Genomic DNA, 12,054 nt, shown 5'->3' with positions numbered 1-12,054 from the left:
TAACATAATTTATTTTATTAGGTTTTTTTTTAATATAGGTGGGTTGGTGGGTCAGCTCACTGTAACCCGGCTCGAACCCGCATAGCCCGTGGGTTAAGTGAGCCCAATCCGTTTTGACCCATAATCGCAAAAAAAAATATTTTTCCAACCCGACCCGGCTCGAACCCGTGGTGAGCCGGGTTGGCCCACGGGTCCGAGCTCACTTTGACATCTCTATTATAGGATGAGGTTTACGTATACTAATATAATGTAAACTTGTTTTATGTGAAATCTCAAATAAGATATTGCGTCCAAATTTTTGTTAAAATTAAAATATTACGTTTTATCGTCAATGCAAATGAAGTGGCTTGGACAATCAATTACCCAAATATATTGAAAATTACCACAATTTTGCTCTTTTATGACAACAAATGTGTGGCATGTACCTTGCATCTGTTCCCATCACGAGAGATCTAAATATATAAATACTGATTGTTATTTTATTCGTAATTTAGTACGAAAGACGAAGCTCCGATCTCATTTTATCTATTAAATAAAAGAATAAAAATAGAATGGTGTGCGTCCCTTTTATGTCAAAACTGAACTTCCCTATTAGTTGTTTCCAAATGTTTCACAAAGTTCATAATTATAAACATCTATTATCTAATTTGAAAAGATATTAAAATAAAATATAATATATATAATCACTATTTTTGTTTTTTTTTTTCAGTTTGTTAGTACATTACTATTATATACAATTATCTTTTATGTGTAAACATATATCTCTTGATGCAATAAATTCTTTTATTTTCTTTCTCCGTTGATACCTATAAAACGGAAGATAGAAAAATAAAAATATCATCACGTGAAACTATAAGGTTCGACGTGTTTAAAAGAGTAGACATTTTTAACCGATAAGCAAAAAAGAAGTAAAAAAAAAATATTATTTAGAGGAAAAGAAATGAATAAAAAATAACAATTTTATTTGTTATTAATATTTTTATTTATTAACATTATTCTTATTTTTTTTAATAATTACAATAAGAAGATAAAAAATTATAAAAGAAATACACCCACGATATAATCACACAAAAAAAGAATTTTTTCCTGAATTTTGCAGTACTATGGATTATAAGAATCATAATCCCTTCTCGTTCTTTTTCTTCATCAACCTTTCCGTTTTCCATCATCTGCTCCAAACCAAAAATTAATATAAGAATCATAAATAAAAATGTTGTGGTAGAGATACTATAATAATGAGAAGAAGGTATTGGGTGTTTTGATTAATGGCGACCCAATGAAATGATAAACATGTGAAGGCATGTTACTTTTGTCTCCTAAACTTCTGTAATAAGACAAATTAGGGAAGACGTTAAGGTCGCACAAACACTGAATATTGCTTTACAACCTCTTGTTTTTAATGCTCAAAGTACACACTTCAAAATTTAACCGTGAGGGATATTCCCATTATTAAGTCTTTATGTAAACTTCGCCAAAAAAATATCCACTGTCACGTCATCTAATTTAATCATAAAAGAAGTCAAAAAGTTTAATTATAAAAACAAAACATTTTTTAATTATACGTTTTTAGTTAATATATCCATAGAGCGTTAAATTTGATATCATAATAATCAATTTTCAATATCATCACTATTAAAATAGTTTTTCGTATTTAATCTAAGCACGTACTAATATTATCGGAAAAAAAATCTTAAATAATAATCAGTTTTAATAACAAAAAATAATTAATCATTATAATAACTAATTTAAATACTAATTTATAAATTAAAAATTATTAAAAATTAAAATAGTTTATAATTTGTCCACTGTGATGAATTGATTTTTAAATTAGTCACTAATATTAGTTATCAAGGTTTTGTCCACTATCAATTAAATTGGTTTCTAATAATGACCACTTTAGGTAGTAATTCTTTTTGTATAGTTAAAATCGTGGTAACTAATATTAATAGTCAATTTATAAACTATTTTAGTTACCAATAATTTTAAATTTATAAATTAATATCTAAATTGGTTGTTATAATGACTAATTATTTTTTGTTATTAAAATTAATTATTATTTAGGGATTTTATTATAGTATATTATGTCCAATTTCTGATATATTGATCACTTACAAACATAAACAATAGTCATTTCTATATATACATACAAAATATATATATATATATATATATATATATATATTTTGAAAAAAAGAGATTTTAAAGTTATCTTCATAAGATATAAACAAAGATTGATGAAAGTTCCATAGAGAAGTAAGATTAACTTACTAAATATATAAGTGAATTAAAATTTTATTTTATAAATCAATTTTAAAGTATAGGTTATCAAAGTCGTGGACTAGTCATGCATAAAATATATATTCAAATGTAAATCCATCTTATAAATCAATTTTTAAGATTGTGTTAAGTCTATATCTGCTAAAAAAAAATGCTAAATTTTTCAAAAATAAATATCCACAGAATAAAATTTGTAGGTAAATTATTATTATCTACCAAAGTATATTACGGATGAGGGTAATTTTGATGAGGGAAATAAAAGTGTAGTAATAATATATTAGTTCTTAACAAATATTTATAGTATATTATAGTTCTGAAAAAAATATTTATAATTCTATTATAGTTCTTAACAAATATTTATAATATATTAGTTCATGTGCCACAAATTATAAGTGTAATTAAAAAATTATGCATGACATAATTTTATTTGTTTGTCAGTTCTTCAGTTATTATTTTGTAGTGACAAAATTTAAAGATGATGCTTATGGATATTTTTTTAATAATAGACACCCAAATAATTGGCAAAATAGTTAGGGTTTACTATAAAAAAATGTACGGTTTATTTGCAAGAAATATAATATTTAAGTCAACAAAATTATATTTGGTACAATTATAACATAATTTAATTTGTTCAAGTATAGAATGAAAAGTGAAAAAGAAAAAAAAAAGTGAAAAGTAAGGTTACTTAACTACATAAAAAGAATATCAAATTATTAGAAGTAATTCTACTTTTTTATTTATTAATTTAATAATGTAATTATTTGATTTTAGTGTAATGATTAGAAAAGTAATTGCGCTTGTCCTCGTTGAAAAACATGACAATTTTTTCTTCTGTGATTACCATTTTCTTTTTCCGAAAATAGATAAGAAATGAGACAACTTCTCACTACAATCTACGTCGTTCTCTTTCTTTGTTTGATCGGAACCAAGTGTTGAAAAATAAAAAATTAAATACAGCAGTAGAGTTATTATTATTTTTCTTAATTAGAATAAATATATTACCAAATATTTCAAAACAACAATATTTATCATTGGACAAAATTAAAATACTTTTTTTGTTATTTTATTAGCAATCAAAAATATTAATCAGTATATAAAAAATAAACATTAAAACATTATAATCAATCAATTTGAAACTATTCATCAACATAAAAAAAGAAGTTAAAGTAGCTATCATAGTAAAATGAAACCCAGCAATATTCCACCAATCAACATATAACATTGCGACAGAAAGCTAACGGATGACATCATGGATTCGAAATACAAATCTCTGTTTAGTTATTAATGTAAAACTAATCATTATTTTAAAATATTAGGTGTTAATAGGTTTAGAAAATATGTTAAAGTCCATGGAAAATTAAACATAATGCATAGAAATGGATGATACATGAAACCATAGGATTTGAGAGTAATTAAAGAGATGGGTGCAATGTTTAACGTAAATGGGCACATGTAACCATGTGAGGCCTTCCAGTGAAAGACAAAATCAGAATACAAAGAGTAACATGAGTCATGACCATGGCTCGTTTTTCTACTTTCCGTGACCATAATCACCAATTGCTTATTGGCTCAATAAATATATATACTCTCACTCATTATTTATATTCTAATTCTGTGTTATAGTTCTGATTCTTCTGTACACTCAATAAATCTTACATCGTTTAGGAATTGATGTCAAGCATAGTTTAAATATTCCTTCCTCCGTACACTCTCTAAAATACTTTTTAAAAACAAAATCATGACGGATCTGAAACGTTCCAAAACAAACAATATCTCAAAAACACAATCATTATTCCTAATGATGACTGTGGGACAAACTTGAATCATAATCGGAACATATTTCTTTAATTAACAAAACCTTATAACAAAAAAGATTACGTTCAACAATCGTATAGTTTCCATGCACACTCAACATAATAGTCAAACTTTCTTAGTTGTAATGCCAAAGTAACAACACCAACTAGATTCCATATAAAAAATAAACTAAATAGTGAACTGTATAAATTCTGTCATTATTCTCGATTCAAATCAAATTGCTTCATTTTTCTTCTTCTTTATTTTCTAAATGAGATTTCTTAACTAAAATTTGTGAGGAAAAAAATTTCTCCTATACCTCCCAGATATATCTTCTGTTGGAAATTTTCGCTCTTAACTATATTATTAAATAATTATTACAGAGTTTATTATTCACTCCTATGTTTATTATTTCCTTCCACTTTCTTTTATATTACTTTAAAAAAATATATACAGGAGCCCCACGTAGCATAAAAAGAATTTTCTTTTAATTTATTATTAGTATTCAATCAATTAGTTTAAAAGTTATTGATTTTTTTATATACTGAGAAATTGAACACAAATAATTTGCAATAAGTCACACACTATTCAACTAAATTCTCTTATAACATGATTAAACGACACAAACAAGAGTAGCCATCCACACCAGCCAAAGAAAGGCTCACGCACATGAATCCCCAATAAAACAACTATGCAAACATATATTTATAAACCATTGTTCCAAGCAATAGATTCTCTCTCTCTATATAAAAGAAAGTGCGATAACAATAAATTTTTTAATTAATTTTATACAAATTAACCGTGTATTCTCTTTTATTTTCTTTTCAAAGAAGATTTTCTCTAAATTTAATGTCAACATTCAGCTAATTTTTATTTATTTTTTCATTCTTTCACAATTTTTCTCTCTTTTTTTGGGTGTTTTCTCACTTTTTTTTATTATATTGAACTTTTATCTTCTGTTTTGGATTTTCCTTTTAACGTATTAATGAATTTATTAAGCAAATCTTTGAATAAATTAAAAAAATGTATTTTTTTTTATAATTAACATTCACATAATAACATAATAAAAATATACGAACAAAAGTAACACATGTATTATTATACTTATATTATATATGTGTGTGTATATATATACTTATCTCCTTCTAACAGATCCAGAGATTAAGAGCATTGAAGAGAGGAAAGAAAAAGATGATGAAGGGTCAATGCATGCCCCGTTTGAAAAGCAACTCCTGCAAGAACAAAGCACCATCTCCAATGACCTTATTAGAGCGTTTCAGAGAAGCAGTGTTCCGCTTAATGATGCTATCTGCACTTTCAAAGGCCAACACCAACCACCGTGGCTCCGGCGACGGCGAACGCCAGCACCGCCGTTGCAGCCCCCATGACCCTCACCACAGTGAAGCCGTAGCAGATTGCATCGAGTTCATTAAGAAAAAGGCTGCCACCGACACCTGTTAATCAAAACCCTCACTGATAGTTTTTTATTGCCTTGTAGTTTCGATCACTGTCATGTCATGTAACAACATTAAAAATACTAGTTCCATCTTCTTTATTTTCTTTGTTCCAATTCTCTTCCCCCCCTTTTTTTTCTCTGTAATTTGATGTGATGGATTTGTAATATTTGGCTCCACTGATGTATGTACCAGGGTGTGAGACGTGGACGGAGAATTCGGGATTTTTATGCGTTTTTGTGAAGTTGAATTAAGCAATGTGTAGATAACAATACATTTTGTTCATTAATTGTGTTTGTTTTGTTTTTTCCTATGTGTTTGGTTTTCGTTTGTGAAAGGTTGTTCGTAGGAAGTGGACAAAGTGGTAGATGCAGAATTAATGCGCATGCATGTCTTCTGGTTTTGAATTAATGGGCCAACCATTTTCCGGTGTGTCCCCTTAAGCGATGGTGAATTAGAATTTTTTGCCGGTATGTGATTTCCACCCCATTGATTCAAGAATATTGAAGGCACTACCAATCATTATTATTCTCCTTTTTTTTTTTTTTACTTGAATATTATAATCATTCTTGTTCTTCAGATGACGTTTTTTTTTATCATATAATGATGCTCTCACCATTCATTCATGTCAAAGAACAGGTAATAAAAAAAATTATAAAAAAAACATGGCTTAGAAATCATAATGAGACCCAAACTCACATTAGAGATGGTAGGTTTATAAAGGGGGTTTCATTGGAGAGATACAACACCAATGAGACTGAACCTAATCACATAAGGTATTGACATCACTCTTAAAGCAATGAGTTTATTGGTCTTTATTCTTATATAGTGCTCTACTTTCTCATTTCTAGTCAATGTGGGACTTAGACTCACACTTGAATTCCTAACAAGAGATATATATTATCATTTTTGAAACTTTGATTTTTTAACTAGTGTTGTAAGAATTTTCTTTATATATAATACATATTTTCTTTTCCAAGGGCCAACTTTTCATCATATATGGCCCTATATTATTATAACTTAATATGTATTTTACTATTCATTTATAATACTTTTATTCATTCATCTATATGTCTAATTAGTTAATATTGTTTATATTAATATTGTTAAATTGTATTTTAATTAAAGTCCCTTAATCCGTTCATCTATTTTTAGAAAAAAATTACACACATCAATATTAGTTTTTTATATTTTTACTTTAAAATGTCCCTTCACTCAATTGGTGAAAAATTAATTTCTCCAAATACGTATACTATCAAGTGCTAAAAAGTTTTATACATATCAATGTTAGAAGTTTGTACGCGCAATAACCTTTTATTATGTTTTATAAATGATAAATCATGCGATTAATAGTTGGTTATATACTTATTCTTGGCATTGAAAAAACACTTAAATTATAATTTCGGATTGTTTTAATGAATGGCTATTTTCTTCAGCAATTATGTACTTCTATTGTGTTTGGGTCGTGGTTAATAAAAAAGAAATATATTAAGATGAAATAAGGAAAAGAAAAATTATCCTGTTATATATGAGCAGATAATTGTTGTAATATACAATATTGGCTACAATATAAATTAATTTAACATTTATTATGATATGTCGGGCCAATGAGTGTAAAGCCCGTGTTGTGATGGTTTGTGCGAAATAAAGCCCATCAAGTTACTGTTGCTGATTTTATGGGCAAGGATTCCCTGTAAGGGACACATTAGGATAATGTGTCTGTGTGTTGTTTTTGGTAGCTGGACAAAAATGTGTTCATTTTTATAATTTTTGATCCATGGTGGACAACGTGTTTTTGAAGGAGTAAGCAAGAAGTGTGAGAAACGGAGAAGCACCCACGTAGGAGTTGGAGAAATGATCATAGTTTTGAGGAATTTAATTATGAACAGAAACAGACATTAAGGTTGTACTTATTTTCCCATTGTTTGGGGACAACATCAGACTCTGGGATTCAGTATCGTTGAGTAAACAGCCACCACCAATGTGTATCCAACTTCCAAAAGTACAATTCAAATTATTTCCTCAATAAGTTTTTTAATTTATTTGCGATATACTGATGATAGTGTGTTGTCAAATTATTCTTCAATAATATATTATTGAAAAAAAAGATTTTTTTTTTCTACGAATTCCTTATGATAATATTTAATCTTCAAAATTTTAAGTGAATCTGCGATTAGATCAACCTAGTTTTAATCAAATATGTTCCATAGGTCAGTCATACTGCATTAATAAACTCTAATCTTTAAATTAATATCAAAATCATTTTTTTTTTGTTAAAATCAAAGTAAATGTGAATTGTTTTCTCATTCAACAACTCAAATATTTTATAACAATATTCATGTATAAATAGGCATCGCAAGAAAACAATAAATTAGAGTATGCAAGAAGTAGATTCTAAAAGTAAAAAATAGACTCTATAGTATTGTTTAAGCGTCCAAACAGACTACGGTGCAAAACTCAAGGACACTATAGAGTCAGTCATTTGTAGACGCTATGTAAATGCTATAGAGTTACTCATACGTAGATACTGTATAGTTGACCATATATAGACGTTATAGAGTCAACCATACATAGATGTTATAACGTGAAGTTAGTTGTCTCTAGATGCAATACTATAGTGTGGGCTTATCTCGTACTAATTTTAAATTACTTTTGAGGTAGTGGCCTAGCTGGTGCTAAGGCCGACAGAGGACATGTTTTATGATTTTGCATATAACATAAGAAGATATTATCGTATGATGTACATGACCGTGGACAGAAAGCTTTGTCACACAAAAGTTATATTAGAGGCAAACTTATTGTTACAAATATTACCTAAGAATCTAACTTGCTCATTTGTTCTTTGAATTACCAGGACTAGGTTTAATGATGTTTATACAATATACAGATGGATCTTACAAACAACCACATATGTATAGAAACTTTGATGGAAAACATGTTGTATCAGATCATAAATTCTAGATCCATGATGTAGAAACAAATATATTCAAAAGAATGTTAATATCATAATTAAATTTCAGTATTGATGAAAAACTAAGAAATAAATAGTACTTTGAGAAAGCCTAATTATCATCAGAATTCAAAAAAAAAAATCTTCCACAATTTTTTTTCTTAAACTATCATACACTAGCAAAAATGATTTATGGACGCACAAAAAAGTTACTTTAACACTTAATATATACTTAGAAGAAGAACAAAATTGATAACTTTATAAATTATGTGATGTGATAAGAATGGAGAGATAGAAAGAAAAAAACAAATGTATAATAGACATAAACAAAATCAAGATATATGATATATGTGTATCATATGTCATGTGAAAAAAGTCAGAAAAGAAACACACATAAAATAGTTTATTCAATTTTCTATTATAGAGCGCAAAGTGCTTGTAAAATTAAAGTGTGAAAATATCATATTTAAGTTTTTTATAGAAACCAAATTATTTGAACTAGTATTTTAATCAGATCTCTTAAACTAAAATACGACATGAGTGTGCCATCTTAATTCTAATGTTAGTTTATAGTGGCTGAACATTAGGGTTTAAACTTTTTTAAGTTGGAACTATTTGCACTAATGTAAATCAACATTCTTTACAATATCTATATATGAATAATGCTATTTTTTTAAAAATCTATTGAAACATTGAATAAGTTTGGTCAAGTTGATGATGACACTTGATATCTACTATGGGGAATAAGCAGATATTACTACAGTTGGGTGGTGATGGAAATGGAATAAATTGTTGAAAGGGCATGCAGCAGAAAAGTGATGGAAATGTACCATTTATTATTAAATATCCAAGAACATTAGAAATCATTCAAATATGTTCCTTTTGGGTGGTTATATGATTATTAAAAAGTAATTTCATTGTTAATTTTGAAAGTAGAGAAAAATATAAAAAAAATGGAAAAGAATCTTAAATAGAAAATGAAAAGAAAATGAAATGCGGCACTTTGGAAGTGGGTTCAAACTTCAAAATATATACTCTCGTAGTTGCAGGGTGGTAGTTTGCAGAGTCCATGGTTTCTCAAACTCATGATATGCAAAATAAAGTGTTATTGTTATTATTATGGTGCAATTTGGTGGTGGTATGATATGAGTATGAATGTGTGTCATGTCATGTACATAGATAGCTAACGCCATAAAATGGTCAGAGAAAGATAAAGCTGAAGCATAAGATAAAGAGAGAGAGGTACAACTTGCCAGTGACTTAAGACCACAACACTGCCCAACCAGGATAGGGATTCAGTGGTCCCTACAAGCGCAAACAGTACTATGCACAATCACGCGCCCCAAATAAACCGTGTACACACCAAACCTTCTCTTGGAGTCCCACTTAGACAAGGTAAAAATTGAAAATGATTATGTTTAATAAAAAATTATATAATTTATATAATATGATCAAATATTATATATATATATATATATATGATAATTTTTTGCATAAGAATCATTCTTTCAATAAGCTGAACAAATTTAATTTTGTAATAATTCTTGAAACAAAGTTCAACCTCACATTAAGGTGAATGATGTAATTTGATATATTTAATAATTTTTGGCACAAAGATTAACTCTGAATTAAGACAAATAAATTTAATTTGATATATGTAATAACTCTTGTTACGAAGAGTCGAACCCTATTCAAAAGCAAATAGATTTAGTTTAATATATGTAATAATTTCTAACATGAAGACCAACTCTACTAAAACAAATTAATTCAATCTAATATATATAATATTTCTTGGCATAAAGACCAATCACGCATTAAGCAAATAGATTTAATCTAATATGTGTAATAATTCTTATTACAGACCAACCTCATACTCACAGAATAAATTTAATCTGATATATATTTTATAGCACAAAGATCAATCCCGCACTATAGTGAATAAATTTAATACGATACATAGAATATTTCTTGAAAGTCAATCCCACTCTAAAACAAACGGATACAATTCGATATATATAATACTTTCTAGCACCAAGGCCAACTTCGCACTAAGGCGGTCAAATTTCATCTTATATATGTATTTAGTCCTTACACGAAGGTCAATCTCACAATTAGGCAAACAGAATTAATTCAAAATATTACCCGTAAAGGTTAATCCTGCACTGAATCTAAAAAATTTAGTTTGATATTATAATAACTTTTAACACAACAGTCAACCCCGATCAATGAATTTTATCTTATATATGTAATAATTCCTAACACTAAGGCTAACTTTTCACTAAGACGAACATGCTTTATCCTATATATGTAATATTTTCTTGCACAAAGGTCAACCCCACACTAACGCCAATGAATTTAATCCAATATATTTCTGTCACGAATGTCAATCTCACACTAAAGTGAACAAATTTAAACCAATATATAAAATAATTTTTGGCATGAAGACTAATCATGTACTAAGGTGACCAAATTTAATTTGATATATGTAATATTTCGCACTATGATGAACGAATTTAATCTGATATATGTAATATTTCTTGGCACTAAGGCCAACCTTACACTAAGACGAATAAATTTAATCACGTATATGTAATAATTTCTAGCATGAAAGCTAACCCTGCACTAAGCCAAATATATTTAACTCAATATATGTAATAATTCCTGGCATGAAGGTGAACTTCGCAGTGGGGCGCAAAAATTTAAGTCGATATATGTAAATTTGTTGGCACGTAGGCTAAACCTACACTAAAGCAAATAAATTTAATCTGATATTAATGTAATATTTTCTAACACGAAACAAACAAACTTAATTCGATATATTTAATATTTTCTTGCACGAAAGTCAACCTCATACTAAGGTGAACAGATTTAATTTAATATATGTAATATTTTCTTGCATTAATCAACCTGCACTAAAGCAAACAGATTTAATCTGACATATGTAATATTTTCTAACCCAAAGGTGAACCCTGTACTAAAATGAATGAATTTAATCTGATATATATAATATTTTGGCACAAAGGTCGCGCACTAAGGTAGACAAATTTATTCCGATATATGTAATAATTGTTGTGTAAGCTGAAATAGAAGTTAGACCGAAAACAATTAATTTTTAAAATATCTCTCCCTCTTTATTCTTAAATTCTAAATACAAACGATATTTTCGTATTCTGCTTATTTATTGTTTAAATATAATGATTAAAACTCTTGGAACCTTAAATACGTATAATATGTTCATCTTTCCTCTAATGAATTTTCATCATAGGTAAATACATAAACTATAGAGTAACACTGTGCAAAGTAGTTTATGTTCATTGCTAAACAAGAAATTCTAAGAAACATCATTTGTCAGGAGAAAAATATAGTTTCTCACCGTAACATTAATAAGAAATATTGTAAAAATATAGAGTTATGTGCTCGATAATGTATATCCTACTATAATATTTCTAGAAAACACACATATGAAAAAAAAGTAAGAAAGGCAATAACTAATTTGTACCAATAATGTTAAGCAAGTTTTTGTAATTACTTTCTTTATATTTTTATCACTGGTATTTTTTTTAATGTCTTCCTTCTTCA

Source organism: Vigna unguiculata, chromosome 2, assembly GCF_004118075.2.
Source record: "Vigna unguiculata cultivar IT97K-499-35 chromosome 2, ASM411807v1, whole genome shotgun sequence".
Taxonomy (NCBI): Eukaryota; Viridiplantae; Streptophyta; class Magnoliopsida; order Fabales; family Fabaceae; genus Vigna; species Vigna unguiculata.
This window is presented reverse-complemented; position numbering follows the sequence as displayed.